Source organism: Zonotrichia leucophrys, chromosome 4 (assembly GCF_028769735.1).
Source record: "Zonotrichia leucophrys gambelii isolate GWCS_2022_RI chromosome 4, RI_Zleu_2.0, whole genome shotgun sequence".
In the NCBI taxonomy this organism is placed as follows: domain Eukaryota; kingdom Metazoa; phylum Chordata; class Aves; order Passeriformes; family Passerellidae; genus Zonotrichia; species Zonotrichia leucophrys.
This window is the reverse complement of record NC_088173.1, coordinates 16518187-16529841: the sequence shown is the minus strand read 5'-3', so window position 1 is coordinate 16529841 and position 11655 is coordinate 16518187. Positions and strand designations below refer to the sequence as shown.

Sequence of the window (11655 nt, the reverse complement as noted above, 5' to 3'; positions counted from 1 at the left end):
TTGTTATAATTATAACTAAGACAATGACCCAGTCCAAGATACCTGAAAAAACAGGAGCAAGTACACATTTTTTTTTTTAGCTATCTAGAATGTGTGATCTGATGTTAAAGAGAACTTCTAAAATTGAAATAAAAACCTAATTTACATAGAGAAAAAAGTTACATGTAAACGAAGTATTTTCATGTGCAGTGAAAATTGTCTACTCATAATTTTTGATAAAGTATTTCCCTAAAAGACAAACACAGCAATATTTTTTTACAAAGAAAACTCAGAATTTTTCTTGATGTATGTGTTTAGAATTATTGCTTAAATTTAACCACTAACTGTACTGATAAATCTTGAACACTCTGCTGGAACTACTTTGTTATTCATGTAAATAGTATGTGACAACAAAATATGCAAAGAGCATGAGAAAAAGCTAAATGGTAGTGCCATGGATTTTACACCATTCGTAACTCTCATTTCACTAAATACAAAGTTACTAATATAAGACAACATCCCAGTTGCCCTAAACTATGCATCTTCTGTGACACATCTATCAGAAAACTTAGATGTAAGGAATAATTTCCTATGTGTTAGGCATTCCAGGATGACTGTGATGCCCTTAATCTGACAGAAAAGTATTCTTTCATATGAAAAACTACATGAACTTAATTCTATACCTAATTAATCTCTGAAAATATTTCACATAAAACTTATTTTTAGAAGAAAGATTGTAACAATTTTAAAGTGTTTGGGAAACTTCAGATTAAATTTTATATCTTGTGATATATTTAACATAGTACAGTTAATTTTAATGGTGTCAGTATTTTAAAATAGCATTTATTTTATTTTAATGCACAACACTTATCACTTCTGGAAAAAACAGGTTTGCTTAATCCATATAGCAGCAATATCCAAATTCAGACAATCTTAAAAATTCAACTCTTCTAAAAATTTCAAGAGTGAACCACAAAGTCTTGAAAGTAATGAATATGTCTTTATTCTGCCTCATGAAAAAAGGGGATTGGACAAGATGGTCTGAAAAATAATCTTTCCCTAGAAATGAGATGCCTGCTACTACTGGGAAAACAGATTGTCTTTGAGCAAAAATTAGAATATTTCTAGCATCATATAGTATCTCACTTTAAGGTAGCTGTTGAAAAAGATGAAAGTACACAGTCCTATTTTTGGTTATATGGAAACATCAATGTGTATAAACATATACATTTCAAAATTGAGGCCTAAGTATGTTTTTTTAATCCAACAGCCCAATTTAGTTCATTTTTTAACTTCTACTGTTAACCAATGGAGACTGAGAACCTAATTCTAGATTTGCAATCCATCACTGAAAATTCTTAAGGTTACAGTATTTTGGGGATGGTTTGGACATGTTTTGATAGCTGTACATTTTGAAAGGCTTAGTGACAGTGCTGCTGGCAGTTCTTGCCAGGCATTCAGTGGGAAATTGGCATTTACTTTTTTTCCCAAGGCTGTATATATGTGTCTGTTTACATTACTGTTATCTCAGGAAATAGGCTGGAGTGTTTTTCTGTACTGTAGTTCATGGTCCTTACTGAAATCAGTTGAAATTGTAAAAATTAAGGACTGCAACTAATTTTTTTTCCTCATTTTATTGTGACACCAGATTTGAGGGTTTTTTGCTGCTTACAGATTTTGATATTACTTACTACATGTTTTTCTACAAGAAATACAATAAATTTAGGCCTGGTGGTCCTTAGCACAATATGATGGGTATCTACTGGGTGATTATTAGAGGCAAATATCAAAATGTGTCTGTTAATTATGGATATACAGCTGCCTACAACAATAATTTATACGCTCTATATTTAAGATACACAGTGTATGTATGTACATAATAGAGTATAACAGGATATATAATACTACTATTCACCTAAGTACAGACTCAGTCAGGAAAATGGAAATCTGACTTTCCAGAAAGTATAATCTTTTATTTGCCTGTCTTTTTCTTTTTTTAAGTTTTGGGTTTGCTTTCCCCTGCTTTTATTTACTTATTGTGATTAGCAAAAACATGAATGCACATTTCATAGGGATGGGAGCTTCCTTGGGTGAAAAATGTCACAAGTCTTCCAACATTCAGAGGAGTGCACAGCAGTAGAGATTATGAACACTGGCCTTCTAAGCATTGGAACACAATGAAGCCGTTCTATAACAAAAGAATAAATATAGAAGTGATTTTTGAATACTGCATATATAAGATCCAGTGCAAAGGGGATTATCTCTAAGTTAATTGCTGAACTTACTGAATACTGAAATGGGGAGAAAAAGACAAATAAGGAAGCTCTGATGTACTTCAATAATTATTTTAGATAAAGATACTCAAATAACTACACAAAAATCCTAAACTAGGAATTACAGTGTTAATGGACCAGATATTTCATAATAATATCTATTTACAAAAAAAAAAAAAAAAAAAAAGTTGGCTTTCAGAGATCTCACTTTTCTCTGAGCCAGAAAAATACCTCATCTCTTAGCAAAAGGTCCCCAAAATTACAGACAGAAAAAAAAACCTCCTAGGACTTCTAGGTCAGCTCCACCACTGTTCTTATAATTTTGTGTCTGACCAGGTTTGCCTATCATTAGGGTGGAATTTCTGTCATTTTGCTCAAAGTCCACTTTATATAAATGTTAAAGTCAAGGTCTAGCAATGGCACAAAGCCTGTGCAATTAGTTGTAGTTTGGGTTTCTTTAAACACCAGGGAATTTCTTATGACAGATAATAACATTACTTGTATTTCACACATTTTTAACTTTGGGGTAGAGAAGTTGAATTATAAAAAGAAACAATTGTTGCCTCTTCAAACAGATTTTCTAAAAAATGTTATATTTCTGGATTACATTAAAATAATTTGTTTTCTAAAGAGATATTTTTTATTTTATTGAAAAGACCAACAAAAGTCTAAACAAAGTAACTATTGTTGGACTATTTCTCATGGAACAACTCACATTTTTTTCTAGTTGAGAAAATTGAATCCCAGTTCTGTTTGGACGTTATGTCTTTAAAAATTGTGGCTTCATTTTTTTTTCTCTCATTCTCTTCATTTTATATGAGGGTTTGAAGTACAAATTTCAAAAATAAAACTTGTGTTAGCACTTGGCATGTTTCAAAGGGTTTTTTTATCTCATTTCCTGCCTTTAACTTCAAACCAACTTCTGCACTAAGTAGTCTTTGGCAGCATTTTTCAGTAGCCAATTTGCTTTTTCAAATACTAATGGAGAGATTTTGTGGATAAAACCCAAAGTAAATAGCTGATAATCTCAACTAATGAAATGTATTTACTGTAAAATACATTTTACATGTTTTGCAGATATATTTTGATGTCAACATGTTTTGCTTGACCTAAAATGCTGTTTTGCCCTGGTTCACTAAAGGGAGAATCAGAACAGCCATGTGTAGGTGTGTTTTTCAGTCATTCTGCTAATCAATGAATGTTTTCCATGGAAAAGATTCAGTTTAGAGACCATAATACTAAGCTAAAAATGGAAAATAATTCCTTTTCCAAGAGTATCTGAATCTGAAACAGAGCTGCTTGGTTTAGCCAACATATCTCCAGTATTAGTGGATTAGTAATAAAAACTTGACTGAAAATTATTTTTGTGTTTATCTCTAGCAAATATTACTGAATCATTGAAACTTGTCACAGAATCTTAAAACATTATATCCATGGTCTCTAAAACAGTGTAATATGTGATAAGTGGTGCAACAAGGCCTGTATCTGACACAATAACAAACTGTAAGAAAGGCAGAAACTATGTCCTGATGTTAATGAAACAGCCAAAAAGTGCCTTAAAAAAAATGTTCCTCTGAATTCTAGATTTAGTAACTTATTAGACTCTATGTGCCTCATTCACCCTTCATGCAGTCCTCCATTAGGCAATGCAAATGCATGTTTTACATTTTTCCATTAAAAGACGGCTCTTTCTTTCTACTTCAAGAATCACTTGAAGGATCCAGGCATCAGAATTCAATAAAGTGTTTTAAAGTTGATACTGCTGTTTTAAAACACATCTGCTTAGCATGTCTGAATATCTGACTATTTAGTGATTTTAAACAAAACAAGAGCCTTTTTCTATAGCCTAGCCTGTTTCCATGCTCCTTCTAAAGCACCAGTTGTTTCTAAAATAAGATCTTCTCAAGGACATCTACATAATTTCCTGTCACATCCATATCTGACTCTTACCAGTACACCAGCATGGAATTCAGTTATCAGCTGGGAAATGCAGACATGCTGAACTTCAGTCTGTGTTGGGAGGTATTCTGCATGTTGTTAGAATGGAACAATACCAGAAATTACATAGAAGTTAATAAGAAAAATATGAAGTACTTCAGTTATTTACTCAGCATGACATTTTTAATGAAATTTTTTATTTCTGTCTTGGTAATAAATACAAAGCCAGTTTTTTTCAGTACCTCAGGCAATGTTACAGGATCTTCTCTTACAGAGTTTGGGAGCTATGTTAGCCAAAATTCTATCCTAACAGAAAAACTTTTCACATCAAGTTTCTCTCCAGATATTTCCTATCTCCAGTGAATACTGGTAAAGTCCAGAAAAGATCACTTTAAATAGTATTGTCTGTGAGCTGCTCTGCAAAGCTGTTTGTTTTGTTGGCTTTTGTCCCCTCCTGAAGAAAGGTGGGTGACTTGAAAAGGAAAGACATTAGACAGAAAGACAGACAGACTGAACTTTGTGGAAGTGTAATTTCGGTGGATTAAAACTAAGCTTCATGCCAAGCAAATGGTGTTAGGTGCCACTTTCTGCTCCCCACAGAATCCTAGTTTAGAAAAGCCCTGGGAGATGCTTAATAAAATTATTCTTCAGTATTTAGGAATAACTTTATTATAATAGATAATAAATGCACCCATACTGACAGCACTATGGGTGCACAGCTTGGGTATTTATTACTCTGCTAACAGCAAAAATATCTATTTATGAATAAAGGCTTCATTATGGAATACAGTGGACAGAGAAGTAACAAAAAACTGTTTCTGCTCAGGAAAATAAAAATTGAAATGTAGAAGGTATGGACAGAATAGATTAATAGCTTATGCAATTTCTAGAAAACAATGTTTAAAATGTCCAAATTGATATTAAACTATCACAGCTGAGAAAACATCAAAGAGAAATATGTCCAGATTGAGGGAGTGGCAAATGGAGAGAAAGAGCACAGAGGTAATTGAAGGAAAAATGGGCCCATAATTAAATAAAGTCAAATTATTAAATTGTTGTCAAAGGTGAGAAGATTTGACATTGAGGCTATGGCTAATTGGGGAGTGCCCTTGGATACAAGGACAAGAATAGTGTCAGGCAGCAGACATCTCTGTTTATGTCCCCAGTTCACTCCCATATCATTTTATCCAAACTTTTTTAAAAATTAGTAGTTTTTGAAAATATGGTCATTATCCTTTTAAGAGAGGCATCTATTGAAACACAGCTTATAGCTGATTTTAATTTCAGTTCTGGTTCTATAAAGAATGAGCTAATGGCTTTGAATCCAGTATCTGTGTTCATCTTGCTTGCTCAATCCTCTCACATTCTCTTACTGATTCACCATGTCTATCCTTAAACTTGGTCTAAGATATTTGATTTTCAAAGCAGACATATGAATCTTAATATTTCAATTTAAAGTTGCTCTGAAATACTTATACAGCTGTCCATTAATTTTGATGCAGCTATTACACAGTGAAATCAGTAACTGTTACATTTTGTGGGATCTCAGCACCTCAGGACTGAGGTGCCGAGTCACCGAGACCACCCTTGGGGGCTCGGGAGTCCTGGAATGTTGCCAGAAGTGTCTGGTGGCTGGACTTTGACCCTACACAGGAGACGACACCTGTATGAGGATAGGAGGATTTCACCGGGGTGAATGGTGAAGGGATTAGTTAATTAGAGGGTGAAACACAGGGTTTAGGATTTCTGTACAGGGGGTTTAGAGAAGTAAGATGGAGGAATTGGGGCGTGTCCTGTCCTCCTCCTCCTTCTCCTCCATCTTCTGTGGTGATGGTGGCACTTTGAGATTGGTTGTTACTAAAGTGCACGGGCAATAAGGGTGAAAGGTATTGGGAAAAATGATAAATATTGTACACGCATCTTTGGGTATAAAGATAGGTGACCGCCCGGAGGGAGGGGAGTGTGTGCTCATGGCTGGCTGCTGAGCAGATCTCTGTCGGGCCGAAAGAAAATCTTTTAGATAAACAATTAGTAAACAGAGAGCGAGAAAAGAACTGAAGCCTCTTCTCGTCCTTTGAAACGCGGGCTGCCCAAGGCCCCCGGGCTTTCCAGGCCATCCAAACAGCCGAAAACCGGACACATTTTACCTAATTATATGTATTAAGAAGGATCATAAAAAATGTCTCATGAGCTAACCAAGAAGTATGATGCAGTCCTAAACCATACATTCCTTTTATGGAAGTAAGGTGATAGATTCCAGTTTAACAGGTTTGTGTTTGTATAGGCAGAAGGGGAACCCAAAACAGGGCATAAGCAGAAATATATAGCTCTTGTGTAACAAATGGACCAGATTAAATGCTCAGGACATAGCTTCAAATCCATACTTTGCCTAATTTGACAAAGGAACTCCATCTGAGGTCCTTTATCCACAGAAAGTCCTTTTACTGTAAAACTTACAACATGGCTGAAAGTAAAAATTGTTATCAATACCCGGAGCAATTTCATTCTAATCTGTTTTTGTATTTGTGGTCAGAACATGCCTTCAGAAATGAGTCTCCTGAGCTTAGGCTAGGAGTCTTCCTTTAGGACTGAACGTCAACTAAGGTAACAGCAGGCAGGAATAAGAACTGATGTGAACACAAATTCATAGACAGAAACAGAAATACAGAGAGAATGTACTGGGCTTTGGAGAAAGGTGGCAGTTTGTGATATCAGTGCAGCCCAAATGGGCACTTAAGTGCTTAAAGTGGTCTGTTTTATCACTAAAGTACTTTTGCGGAACCTGAGTGAAAATCCAACCAGAGGTCTATCTCCAGGTACCTTCTAACTGAAACATGGAAGTTTTATTTTGGTCATATTTTGACTTTATCTGTTCTTTTCTCAGGCACAGTATTTGTTCTAGTAAACTCTGATAAAAAGAGGTCAGCTGTGTTGTTTATATAACTTCTATTTCTGTCTTATTCATGTTCCACCACTACCATTTCACTTTGAAATCCTTGATCACAGGTTTATGCATTCTTGGTTTCTGGAAATTTTCTTGAGGTTTTTCAACAGTAAGAAAAAACTCAACAAGTAGAGTCTGGAGGAGCTCAGCAGTTTACAACTTATTATTTTAACAATAATAGCACTGCAGTTTTGGTCAGATTAACGTATCACTAGCACCACTGACCTAAAATGCAACCCCTTCTAGGCATTCATTGACCCTTCCAATGCAACCTCTCACCAAGTAAATCAGAAAATTATAAATGAAATTGTATGTACACATATGCACTTTTGTAGTCTCCAGTTAACTAACTACAAAAAAAATGGACTTGAGTCTGTTCAGTACAGCTACCAAACTCTTTAACCTAACTTCTCTTTGCACTTGCTTATTTATAGATTCTGTCTAGTGCTAATTTGCCTGAAGCAATTATTTTAAAACAACATTTACAGGACAGGTTTATGTATGAATCAAATGTTAGTAAATGTCTGGAAATTTTTTCACTGTATTCACTCTTCTAATATATCTTTGAAGTAGATATTATTAATTCCCTTTTCATAAAATAGACAATATACATTACAGATTGCATAGACACATTGCATTTTTGAGCTGTGGGCACTGCAACATTTGGGTTTTAAAATGCCATGCAAACACTGCAGCCATTAACTAGGCAAGCCAAATGTATACCCTTAATTATAGTCTAGGAAGAATTAGAATGGAATTCAGAACAGTTAGGGGATCAGAGGTCATCTGGGCTCTGGATAAATAGTCTATGTGCTGAATCTCAGACCAGTGCTTCAACAATAGCTTTAACAACTTCCTTGACAGACCCTCTTGTTTTGTGCAATATGTAGTTAGGCAGAGACATAAGCAGCTTCTTTTCATTTCTTTCCAAAAACACAGTCATTAAATAACTACAACTTCAGTGGGAAAACATGAATTCTCATTTTAATACAGATATTTTTAATACTGAATATGCCTTAAATGACCATAAATTTGTCCCATTTATCTTGTATTATCAAGCATGAGAATGCATGGTCTTATTTACTAGCAAGTGCACTGAAATGACACAATGGATTTTCAACTCAAGTTTCACAAACTTCATCAAGATGAGCCTTAAGGCATAAAGCCACTGATTCCACAGCTTTACTGAAGGCAATGCCATGTAGACAAGTTAGAAACATCTCTCAGTATTAAAACTGTGCCTCACTTCTGCAACAGATGCTTGGTAACAGTATGACTCAATATGAACAGAAATAGGAAACAAAGTTGCTTTTCTTTCCAGACAATATGAATGTCATAGAGCAAGACTGAAGGGAAAAGGTTGGCGAGAAGGATGTTGGCTGGAATTTCTAAAACAGAACCTTCCTTCGTCTGTACTTCATGTCTAAAGCTTTGTATTCACCCTTGGCTTTGTTTCTCTCTGGATGTGAAACTGTTTTACAAAGCTGTTTTCTCTCAAAAACAAATGAGATTTCATTAAAGGACAAAGAGGGAAAGAAATATTAACCTGGCAATTTTCCTGATTAGTTGTGTGAAATATACTGGCCATTTTTACATTTCTCTTGTGCCTACTCTAAGTCTTGTTCTTTTACTGCATATGTTTCTCATCCTCATCTTTCCTTCCTGTCAATGGAAAATGGTTGCCGTGTCAACAATTTTTTCCAATGTATTTTATATGGAAGAGTTCACATAGTTATACATTCTTTTTCTACTTCCCTTTGAAAAATATCAGTAATCCATTCTTTCACGTTGCCAAATGTTATCTACAATTCTGATAATTATATAAGTCTATGATTTCTAAATTATGATCTGGCTGTTGGAACTAGAGATATTTCAAGGACAAATTTCAACACAGACCTTGGTAAGAATGCCAGTAGAAGCAACATTCACACAGGAGGGATTATTATTTATACTAATCACCTGCTTGGCACTGACTGATTAAAGCTTACAAAATAAACCCCAACTGCCTGGTCACTAAAAGGCTGATCAGGGATCTGTTTCAGTTTTGTCTCACTTTGCACAAATTGAAAACAATCATGATTTTATACTTTATTGCTGATCCTTTGCACTAGGAGAGGAGTCTCCTAGCAGAAGTAGTGAAGCTAAACAGAAACACTGAAATTAATATTCTATCTGAGAAGATCCGTAGATTCCAAGTTCTATAAAAATAGGTTTGCTTGCCATGGCAGCTGTGTATTTTGTTTTAACTGGCATAAACACTTCCAGAATAAAATTACTTTTTTTTTTGAGAAATATTCTAATTCAAGCAAGACAGAAACATTAAGGGCTATATGAAAACTTCCACTATATAATTTTGCATATCATGAGAATATTAGGCAAAATATAAGAATCAGGATCAAGACCAAACTGAACATTTCTGTTTACCATAGAAAGTTAAGATAACAAGCAACATAGAAATTATGAATGTAGGTGCTCATAATGGGCTAAGTAATCATTAGGACATATTTTTAAAAACTGAAGGTTCACAGACTACAATTCATTAATGAAAGGATAAAAAAAGATGATCAAAAAGTTACAGAAGAACAACTGCTACCCTACTGCTATACCTAGACTAGTTCTGTTCAAGCTGTCGGTTGAAATTCATTAACCTATTGAATCCTGTGACATGAAACACTGTGCTGTTACAAGTATCCAAACTATTTTTCATGTTTTGAAAGTGAAGTCTGCAAAGACAAAAGCATGAATTACCTACTGGGAAAAAATCAGGTTCTTCTAGTATGAGAACTTCAGGTTATTCTAATATTATTTTTAGAAAAAGGCTAAGTTTAATATTTTGCTTAGCATTCATTTCTGATGGAAAAAAATTTGGCAACAGCAAAATTATTTCCTAAAGTATTTTTACAGAACGGAAACTTTGAGCTGTTGAAAATCTGAATTTTTATTTTGTTAAAAATAAATACATTTCAAAGTATTCTTGTGAATACATGCTATTGTACAGATTGATAAAAGATGCCATTTAAGTTCCTCTTTTACCATTCTTCTTTATGTAGAAAGCACTGCTCTCAGACAATTTTTGAATAAACTACTTTACAAGAGCAAACCATAGTAAATCAAAGATAGCCTTACAAGCAATCCAATGTTTAGAGGAAAGAAGGCAGCTACACTTCCTACCAAATACAAACCAGAAAGTCCATTATGATCTAGCTATTTCGTTCAGCAAGCTGAAATTTTGATCTCATTGAAGTGAATAACAAAACTTTCCAACAAGCTTAAGCCATCATTTACTGATTCTGTCAATGTATATTTTCATATTTATATGCTGAAGGCCCCATATTGCTTGCAGTTGACAGTTTTGTTGACCGTTCCTTCTGAAGATCTACATGGCAGAGCACACCGATGGAGAATGTATCTGACACTGCTTGGATCCCTCCCCAGTGTTTGTGGTGTTTAACGCAACACAGAAATCCAGAGTTTCACCAAGCTGACTAGAGTCTTACCGACAACTAGGTAGTGTAAGACGGATCTTTTTTTTCTCCACAGATTTGGCTAGAAATTGCTGTCTGGATCTAAGAAATACTTTTCCAACAGAAATGTTCTTCCAAAAAGGTTTTATTTTTGCCAAAATGACATTTTCTTAGAGGAAAAATATTAACATGCTCCCAAACAGTGTTGGAGATGATGCATGCCAACAAGCTGCACTTGCACTGAGGACAAAGACAGGCTTTTTTACTTAAATTGAATGTCTTAAACAGCTAAAGTAACAAGCAGTAGTTTCAAGAGTATTCATATCAGAAATATTTAGAAACTGACCATATTTCTCACCACTATGAATCAATTTTGAGCAAAAGTCACTAATAAGATACAGGACTAGCTCCCTTGGGGATTGTTCTATCATATATAGAATGTGAGAGGGAAATTCTGGGAGCCTGTCAAAGTATATAAAATAGAAAAAAAAACCCCAGGAATATCCACATAACTTCTTTAACAACTGAAAAGCAGTATAAGATAAAGAGTTGAAAAACACTTTAACTTGGCCTCTAACTTAGCCAGGAGCTCATTAGCTAGAATAAGCTTTCTACCAAGTGAAATAAAATTTAGACTATTTTGATAATACATATCAAATTTTAACTTACCAGTGTGCAACTGCATTTTTGTCTCATATTATCACAGCATATGTCACAGTTGAGACAGCTACAACACATCGAGCATCACCATGTAATTTCATACAGCTTTAAGCATCCACCCATACAGAGCAACACCACACCAGAAGGCTACAGGCATTAGCCCTTCTTGTTTTTCAGCCCAGCCTTTTATACACTCACATTGATGCACTGCACCTGTGTGTCCCTTTGGAGGTTGGTCAGTGCCCTGGGCACTCCATGGCTCATTGCTGTCAGTGCTGCTCACCTGCTGCTCACAGCTGCACCCACTGGGGATGAGGCTCGGCCACAGCTCCACCCCAATGACCACAAACTGTGTGACTACATCATATTTAAACTACAAAGTTCAAACATCAGAAGT

The 11655-nt window shown here is 35.0% G+C and overlaps 1 long non-coding RNA gene across 1 annotated transcript; it reads right to left on the bottom strand.

Moving 5' to 3' along the window:
* Positions 1-864: 864 nt before the first annotated feature.
* On the bottom strand, positions 865-11422 carry LOC135447295 (uncharacterized). Its single transcript, XR_010440053.1, has 3 exons — positions 11268-11422; positions 4203-4279; positions 865-2167 (listed from the first exon to the last, which is right to left on the bottom strand). It is a non-coding gene; the product is annotated as an uncharacterized LOC135447295 (long non-coding RNA).
* Positions 11423-11655: the final 233 nt, after the last annotated feature.